The sequence below is a fragment of the Otolemur garnettii genome, unplaced genomic scaffold, assembly GCF_000181295.1.
Source record: "Otolemur garnettii isolate 467f Iridium unplaced genomic scaffold, OtoGar3 scaffold00115, whole genome shotgun sequence".
In the NCBI taxonomy this organism is placed as follows: Eukaryota; Metazoa; Chordata; class Mammalia; order Primates; family Galagidae; genus Otolemur; species Otolemur garnettii.
Window position 1 is genome coordinate 5175799 of NW_003852510.1, and position 10307 is coordinate 5186105.

Genomic DNA, 10307 nt, shown 5'->3' on the forward strand with positions numbered 1-10307 from the left:
GCTGGGGATTCGAACCCGCCACCTTAGGTGTACGTGGCTGGCGCCTTAGCCGGTTGAGCTATAGGCGCCGAGCCAGATTTCATTTTTTGTATTTCCCCCATGAGACTCTAAGACACAGGAAGGCAGAGACAAAGTCAACATTACTCCTGTTGTGCTGTTGTATTTCCAACCTTTAGAAAAACACCAAGCAATAATTATGTGTGGAATAAATGAATAATTTCCAGCCCTCCTCCTCCTGCCCTCTAAGCACAGACATTGCTTAAGATCCATGTCTTCAGGTTGTGCTGAATTTCCTTTATATTTCATTGATTCTGATTATTCACAGATCAGATCCGTGTGAAGAAGTCTCCAGTTTACCCCCAAGGTCTCAGCTCTAAGTCTGCACTGCACACTAGACATTTATGCTTGTAGGTTTTTTTCAGCATCTCCAATAAAGGACATGAAACATTAGAAGCATGCAAGAATACATGTATGCAGGTGTGCAGTACAACATTGTCTATAATACAGAAAAATTGAAAACAACCCAAATGCCCATCAAAAGAGAACTGAGGAAATAAATTACAATGCTACTGCACAGACTACAAAGTTTTATATACTGATGTGAAAAGATGTCCATGATATACAGTTAAGTAATGAAAGCATGTTTCATCTGTGTAAATTCATACAGAGCTCTTTTGAATAGTTTAATAGTTTTCCTTTTTTTTTTTTGAGACACAGCCTCAAGCTATACCCCTGGGTAGAGTGCTGTGTTGTCACAGCTCACAGCAACCTCCAACTCCTGGGCTTAAGCGATTCTCTTGCCTCAGCCCCCTAAGTAGCTGGGACCACTGGCACCTGCCACAATGCCTGGCTATTTGCTGGTTGTAGTCATGATTGTTGTTTGACAGGCCCAGGCTGGATTCGAACCTGCCAGCTCCAGTGTATGTGGCTGGCACCTTAGACTCTTGAGCAACAGGCACCACCTAGTTTTCCTTTTTTTGATTCCAAAATTAATGATACTTATTCGTAAGTTGAACAATGGATTTTATAGTGTACATTTGAAATGAACATATAAAGGAAACTGAAAAAGGTCTAATTATTATCTATTAGCAGACTCTTGCTAAACACACACAAAATAGCAAGTTTTGAAATTATAAAATAATTTTATTCAATCACTCAACGTGCATTTATTCAGTAGCTACTATGTGGCAGCGTCTGTTCCAGGTACTGACGATATGCAGAGAACAAGGCAAAGTCGTTGCCCTCACAGGGTTTTCTAAATAGGCAATAAGGAAATAATAGATACATGATGAAATGTGAGGTAATGCTAAGTGCTATGAAGAAAATAGAATTATGAGATATGCTGTTTTAAGTAGGGTGGTCAGGGAAGGCCTTTCTGAAATAGTGACAGTTGAACAGAGACCTGAATAAAGTGAGGGCAGGAATTGTGTGACTCTCTGAGGAAGGGACATTCCAATCAGAAGAATCAGCCATCACAAAGGCCTGTAGGATTGGCATGTTTAACTAATTCTAGAAGCAGGGAGGAGATCACAGCAGCTGGAGCAAAGCACAGGGAGAAAGAACTGGCGAGAGGTGGTGCCGCAGAGCACCCCAACCCCAAGGCCAGGCCCTGGATTGTGTTCTGGGCTCTGGTGACTATTGCAAGTGTGACGGGCAGGGAGTCTTTGGAGGTGCCTTTGTTGCATCAGGTTAATGTTCCATGTTTTAAAAGTTGTCAGAAAATATTTCTGGGATGTGGAATTCAAGAAGACTTTCATTGTCAAAATCGTACCCTTTTGTTGCATGTGTATTCCTTTGGTAATCAGAAAAAATAATAGTGACCTAAAAAAATTGTGCATACTTTTTGGCTTACAACTCTCTTTCAAGAAAAATATCTTTTTTTAAAAAATTGGATAACTTTACAACTTTTGTATTAGCCTGGGTGGAGTCAGAGAATATTCTACTTAATAAAGTATCACAAGAATGGAAAAGCAAGAATCCAATGTAGTCAACACTATTATGAAACCAGTAGATGAACAAATATATACTTGCACAAGAGAACAACACAATTTAACTCAGGTTGGGGCGGGGAGATGGGAAGACGAAGTGGATTGTGTGCTCTCACCTAGCAGGCACAATGTAAGCGTGTAGGGCACACCTGGGTGAGGGGCACAACTACAACTTGGACTTTACCTAACAAATGCAAACAATGTAACCTACTCACCTATACCTTCATATTAATCTGAAAAAAAATTTTTTGAGACAGAGTCTCACTATGTCACCCTCTGTAGAGTGCATGGTGTCACAGCTCACAGCAACCTCCAACTCCTGGGCTTAAGCAATTTTCTTGCCTTAGCCTCCCAAGTAGCTGAGACTACAGGCACCTGCCAAAATGCCCAGTAATTTTTTGGCTGCAGTTATCATTGCTGTTTGGCAGACCTGGGTTGAGCTCAACCCCACCACCTCCAGTGTATGTGGCTGGTGCCCTAGCCACTTAAGCTACAGGTGCCGAGCCTAATCTGAAAATTTTTTAAAAATTGGATTAATATAAAAATCTAAGTATAAGAATATTCATTACAGTGTTGTTTGTAGTAACAAAAAATTGAAAATAATTTAGATGTTCAGCAATAGGGGATTGATCAAATAAATTATGGTAAAACTATGCGATGAAGTCAGATGGAGCTGTGATGAACGGTGTTATAGAGAATCACCCCGGGCTGAATGAAGGCTCAATTCCCAACTCCATGAAAACTTTTCTGTCTGCCCTGGCCTAGTGTGACGGCTGCCACCTTGAAACTTGTCTGTAGCACTCCTTGGGTCCAACCACATACCACTCCATTATGGAATAGCGACCATAGGTCACACTTGGCTGGGCTCACGGAGGGTGTGAGCAGAACAAGAGATAACGCGTCCCTTTGTGAAGCATCAGAGGATGCACTTTGCAGTGTGTTCTCCTTCCTAATTGGCTTTCCTTATGTCAGTTTAAAATTAATGAGCATTTCCAAGCACACACACAGGTAGCAGAGACAAGAACCCAGAGGAAAGCTAAACGGTGACGAGTTCTGTCAGGTGACCCCCAGAGTGGGTGACAGGAACTGGGTGCCCAGAGAATTGTCAGGAGAGCCTAGGATACCTCCTCTCCTCCAGCCCCTGGCCTTTGCTGTTGGCTTGCCTGGCTGGGCTTCCTAGGCCGGGTTCTAAGCCCCTTTGTGTGGGAGCATCTCCTCATGGCACTGCCTTGGGACGGTAAAACAGCCACCGGTGAGTCATTCAAGGACTTCCTTCTTCTCAGACAACTAGAACAACTCCCAGAGCCACTGTGACTGACTCAGCAGCTCTGACAGAGAGCAGGACACATTTCCTCCACCCACGTCGCAGCAGCCTCCTCTGGCAAAGGCAAGATGTCAGTGGGCAAAGGGAGGCTGCAGTAACCCTGAACTGGGTGTCCCAGCAGCTGCCCTTCCATTACATAGGGCTCGCTGTGGAGCCCATGGGGCTGCAGGGCCCTCTACTCACCTGGGGCACGTGGGGCGGGGGGCCTTCGTATCCCTCTCCCTACCCAAGTCCAGCTGAGCAATGAAATACACAAGTTCAAAGATGGAGACCATGTTTATTACTGATAAACGCTAAGAGTGATAAATATATTTCTGTCTTAGGGTTGCCTATTACCAAAACCCAGAATGAGACAGAACTGGAATCCAGTCACAGGCCACGCTGGAGAAGGCAGGCTTCCCTGAAGTTGGGGTGAGAGGAGGCATTTATTGCACAACAGTGTGGTAAGACTGGTGTCCAGGAAAAAAGAGAGCAGAAGGGACTGAAATAGACAGACCACATTCCCCCTTCTAAACTCACCAAATTGAGACAACCTTCTTGTCCATCAGGGTCTGGCAGGAACAGACATAATTAGAACAAAGTTTTGTCAGTTTTTTTTTTTTTTTTTTGAGACAGAGTCTCACTTTGTCACCTTCTGTAGAGTGCAATACCATCATAGCTCACAGCTCACAGCAACCTCAAACTCTTGGGTTCAAGTGCTTTTGCCTCAGCCTCCCAGGTAGCTGGGACTATAGGTGCCTGCCACAACACCTGGCTATTTTTTAAAGATGGGTCTCCCACTTACTCAGGCTGGTCTTGAACCTGTGAGCTCAGGCAATCTACCTGCTTCAGCCTCCCAGAGTGCTAGGATTATAAGCGTGAGCCACTGCGCCTGGCCTTTGAACAAAGTTTAATAAAGAGATGGTTCTATACAAAAGTGTGGGCACGCCACAGGGAATTCACAAAGGGAGGTGCAATATCCTTGAACCGAATTGCCGGCAGAGTGGGCAGTTACTGGGATCTGTAAAGAGGGAGGGCAAGTGGGAAAAGCAGTCTAATAGGAGGTGTCACTGCAGTGCAGAAACGCACTGCAGCCAGCCTGCTGCCACCTGCAGGAAGGGAGCGGGGATCGATGTCCTCCACATAGATACAAATATCTCGCCCAATCAAAGCCAGAGGGCAGGGGATCCCATGCACACGATGCCTATAGTCAGTCTGTGAGCACCAACGGAGTTGGTGAACATGGGCACAGGGGAGGTGGCTGGTCCCTCCTCCTCCCTTGGGGAGGCATGACTGCAGGGCAGACAAGGCAGGGGAAGGAGAGTCAGGAAAGGGGAAGGAGCAGTCCTCTAGGTGACCCACACCTGCAAAAGCACCTTGGGCACACTCTGGCCAAGGAATCGGAGTGTGTGGGAAAGGCTCCTTCTTCTGAGGGCCTCTGCATGGATGGCTTGTCCTTATTCCTCTAGTTGATACCAGAAGTCGTTCCCAGAGCCCCTTTGTTTGGCTAACCAAGGTTTTAGGTGCCAGGTTCTCTGCCCGAGGCAGGAACCCACAGTGAGGGAGTCCTCATCCCAGCTCCTGAGGAGTTCACTATCTGGCCTCTCCCTGCTGAACTTTTCTGGAACATACCTGGTCACTGGCCAGCAGAATAAAGCTGCTTCTTTGGAGATGGTCCCATTCCTGTGTCAGCCCCCAAGAGAAATGGCAATTCTGCTTCCTCTCAGAGTCACAGATGTTGTCAATGCAAGAGGTCCTTAGAGAGTCTGAAAGGAGCGCCGTCCTGAGCACAGATCACATGCCTGTAGCCGGTGGCTGTGTCAGGCCTGGGCCTATTTACTGTCCGCCCATCACCCTGCCTCCTTGGTGTTCCTTTGAGCTGATGAGCCAGAAAGAATTGATGACAGCTTGTCCTGAGTGTTCCTTCTTCTTGGGAGTTGTCCAAATAAAGTACTCAGCATGCTGAGAGTTCAGCTCTCAACTTGGAAAGATAGGACTTCTCTGTGAGGGTCAGAGCTAACAAAGTCCATTTGTCAAGTTGGCACTGGCATCTCCAAGTTCTCTGTATAAGTTATTAATACAATCACCTCCTGCCCCTATGGCCAGAGCTCCCATGGCCAGGGTGTACAAGGGTCTGGTCTATGCTTCAGAGAATAGATTTTTTTTTTATGAGACAGAGTCTGACTATGTCTCCCTCAGTAGAGTACCATGGCGTCACAGCTCACAGCAACCTCAAACTCTCAGGCTTAACTGATTCTCTTGCCCCAGCCTCCCAAGTAGCTGGGACTACAGGCACACAACACAATGTCTGGCTATTTTTTATTTGTAGTTATCATTGTTGTTTAGCAGGCCCAGGCCTGGTTCAAACCCGTCAGCCCGGGTATATGTGGCCAGCAGCATAACCACTGGGCTACAGGTGCCAAGCCAGAGAATAGATTCTCAACCCTTGAAAATCATCCAGTCCAGGACTTTCAATCTGCTGGCACAATTCATTAATTAGGTGGCAAAATCTATCTATTTTTTTTTTTTGAGACAGAGTCTCAGTCACCCTCTGACTGACTCTAGAGGCAGAGTGTCATGGCATCACAGCTCACAGCAACCTCAAACTCTTAGCCTCAGGAGATCCTCCTGTCTCAGCCTCATGGGTAGCTGGGACTACAGGCACCCACCATAACACCTGGCTATTTTTAGAGATGGGGTCTGGCTTTTGCTCAGGCTGGTCTCAAACTCCTGAGCTCAAGCGATCCATCTGCCTTGGCCTTCTAGTGTGCTAGGATTATTGGCATGAAACACCTCACCCGGCCCCCAAATATATATTTTTAAAGGAAGTAAAAGAGTAGAAAATACCAGAGTACACCGTACATGTGGGAGGCAGGGCTCTAAGACGACCTCCATTAACCTCATATAATCCCCTCCCCTTGAGTGTGTGCAGTTCCTGTGAGTATGATGGACTATCAATCCCCAAATCATGTTAGATATATGGCAATAAAAGCAACTTTGCAGAAATATTTAAGGTCCATAATCATAAGTTAACTTTGAGCTAAGCAAAGAAAGATTATCCTGGGCAGGCCCAACCTAATCAGGCAAATCCTTCAAAGAAAGATCCTTGAGGAAGCAGCAAGCTGCCACAAACCCTACCCCACAGGGAATGGATTCTTTTCTTTTTTCTTTTTTTTTTTGGTTTTTTTTTGAGACAGAGTCTCACTATGTTGCCCTCAGTAGATGCCGTGGTGTCACAGCTCACAACAACTTCAAACTCTTGGGTTTAAGTGATTCTTTTGCCTCAGCCTCCCAAGTAGCTAGAACTATAGGAGCCCACCACCACATCTGGCTATTTTTTTGTTGTAGTGGTCATTGTTTAGCAGGCTCTGGCCGGGTTTGAACCTGCCAAACTTGGTGTATGTGGCCGGCACTCTAACCAGTGGGCTACGGCCCAGGCCAAGGGGATGGATTCTGACCACAACCTTGAGAGTGTGGAAGAGAGCCTCAAGCTTCAGGAGGGGCACAACCCCAGCAGATATCTTGGTTGCAGGCCTGTGAGATCCCGAGTACAGCAGTCTGTGCCCCGAACACTGCCCCATGAAAACTGTGAGATAATAGATGTGTGTTGTTTTAAACCACTACATTTATGGTAATTTGTTGCACAGCAACAGAAAGAGAACACAATACTCCACTAGTAAGAATAAGCATTATATTATGAATTTTTTTCAGTTATTCATAAGTATTAGACCATGATGTAAAATGCATTTTTTTATTTCCAGTGTGATCAAAACTTTGAAAGCCTTGGCTTGGCACTCGTAGCACAGTGGTTACGGCACCAGCCACATACACTGAGGCTGGTGGGTTCAAGCCTGGCCTGGGCCAGCTAAACAACAATGACTACAACAAAAACTACAGCAAAAAAATAGTCAGATATTGGAGTGGGTGCCTGTAGTCCTGGCTGCTTGGGAGGCTGAGGCAAGAGAATCACTTGAATCCCAAGAGTTTAAGGTTGCTGTGAGAGTGTTACAGAACTCTGCAGAGGACGACACAGTGAGGGTCTGTCTCAAAAAAAAAAGGGCTTTGAAAAGCCACTTCTCCAGTTACAGAATGACTTATTCAAGGCCAAGCAGCCCTTCATGGAGGAACCAAAACCAGAACCCAGGTCTCGCAATTCCAGATCAGTGTTCCCTTCATCACACCACCCTGCTCATTAGCCCTGAGGAGAGAAGAGTGAAGAGGAGATGGTTTACCCCGGGGGTCAAGTCAAACATGGGTCAGTTTATCACTTTCGCATAGAGCACCTTCCTTTTGCCAGAGTAACTACTCTTCCCCAGCAAGATCCAATTCACTATGTATTATGTTATGACTATGAGTTAAGTGCTTTATATAAAAGATCTTGATTAAGCCACACATTAGACAAATAAAACAGACATTAATACCCCTGTTTTTCATATGACAAAAGTGAAGCTCTGAAACGCTACAGCAAACTGCATCAGAAGACTCACAGCTGGGAAGTGCAGACCTGGCCTGAGCCCTTAACTACTAAGTGCATTGTTCCCCACAGAATATTTCTCTACAGAGAAAGTCAGCTGGCTCAGACTTGGTGGCCAGGAAATATCTTGAATTTTTTGAGAAGCTACAGCTATAGATAGTAATCTATGGCAAACATTATTTATTAGATACCAAACTGTAAAAAGCACTTTCTGCTTATTATCTCATTGTTATATCATTGATATCTCATTGTTATCTTCACAACCCAATGAGGGAGATTTAATTTGTATTATTATCCACAATTATAAAACTAAAACTCAGGGAGGTAACATTAAGAAATAACTCATTGCATCAGGTGCAGTGGCTCACACCTGTAATCCTAGCACTCTGGGAGGCTGAGACGGCTGACTGCTTGAGCTCAGGAGTTTGAGACCAGCCTGGGCAAGAGCAAGACTATGTCTCTAAAAAAAAAAAAAAAAAAATAGCCAGGCATTGTGGCAGGCGCCTGTAGTCCCGGTTGCTTGGGAGGCTGAGACAAGATCACTTAAGCCCAGGAGTTTGAGGTTGCTGTGAGCTATGACACCCTGGCACTCTACCAAGGCCAACATAGTGAGACTCTGTCTTAAAAACAAAAAAGAAAAAGAAAAGAAATAACTCATTGCAGATTATACTGGGAATGAAGAATAATTCAGTATTGAGAAATTCACCATATTAGTGGGTCTAAGGTGAAAAGTAATGTGATCTCACCTTAAATGATGATAAAGACTTTACCAAAATTTAAAGAATGGCACAACCCAGCTCAGTGCCTATAGTTCAGTGGCTAGGGTGCAGGTCACATACACTAGAGCTGGGGGGTTCAAATCCAGCCTGGGCCTGCCAAACAATGACAACTACAAGCAAAAAATAGCTGGGTGTTGTGATGGGCCCCTGTAGTCCCAGCTACTTGAGAGGCTGAGGCAAGAGAATTGCTAGAGCCCAAGAGTTTGAAGTTGCTGTGAGCTGTGATGCCATAGCTCTCTACTGAGGGTGACATAATGAGACTCTATAGACTCTGTGTCCAAAAAAAAAAAAAAAAATGGCGATCTAGTATCTTTTTAGACAACCTGGAGAGATCTGGAAACCATTCTTCTAAGTGAAAGATCACAAAAATGGAGAAACAAACACATGTACTCAATACCAAATTGGAACTAAGCGATCAACTCTTAAGTGCACATATGGAAGTAAATCTCAATAAAAATCAAGTTGGGGGAGAGGTAAGCAGAGGATACATAAATTCATACCCACTGGGTACAGGGTACACTATCTGGGTAAAGGGCAAAAGGGCAAACTTACATGTGTAATGTTGACTCAATCTGTGCAAAAATGATGTAAACAAAAGATGTGCACTACCTAATATTCTGAAATTTTGAAAAGTAAAAAAAGTAAAACCTGTGTCCAAAAAATCAAAAGCTAAGTCTACTTACGGAATATGCCAGCGTTCACGTTCATTGTAATAATAATTATATTACTGGCGACAGAAAAACAAAAGTAGACAGTAATGGCCAGGAAAGCAAAATAGTATGAGTGTTGCCCAGGAAGATTCTGCTAACAAAATAACTTATATATGTCTAGTGACTTTTCAAAATTATTTTAAAGACCTTCAAATAAAAAGTCAAAATTTAGTTAAATTCTGATAATTACAAAACACAGAATTTTATTCAATAATTAACAGTAACCAAGGAGAGGCAAAAGCATGTCTAGTTTTCAGATATTATAAAAAGTTGTTATATTAATTTAGAAATAGCAATACAAATCTTAAACTTACTCTTATTATAACTAATTACTAATTATATGTTATATGAGAGAAATACTAACCAGGAGGCACTTGTGTAGAATCATCTATACCCAGTTGTCCTGTAGTTAAGCCAAGTTCTACAAAGTATTCTTTCTGAAAAATAACAAATGCAGAGTTAACAAAGATCTTGTACTTTGCCCCACATTATTAAAAGATCGCCTTCTCTTAAACATCAGCTGAAATAAAAATCAAAATGTAAAACAAATCTTTCCTTCATTCAAATATCTAAAAAAAGGAAGGACATCTTAGACATTTAAATAGTAATGCATTAGTACAAAATTAAAGACCAGAAAAACAGGTCTTTTTAATAAGTTATTACTATGTAATATTTATTATTTTCATGTAAAATAAACAAGAGGAGGAAAGATTTGAGTGTTTTGGAAAAATTAATATATACATATAATAAAAAAAGAATCGAACATCATATTTTTCCAAATGGAAATACTTTAATAAGATTTTCTTTCTAATTTTTCCTACCTGAGATAAGTTATTACTTTGATGCCTTTTGACCAATGGAATGCTACTGTTGTTTAAACCAAAAAATTTGTTTTGCAAAAATAGTTTTTGATTTTGCCTTCATAGGTAACAGACTAATCAGTAAGGTAAGGAATGATGATTGTCCTTTTGAGTAAAGAACCACTAACGTTCAAACCTTTCCTAAAACACACAAACGCTCTTTCTCTCTCACACACACACATAGTATACACAG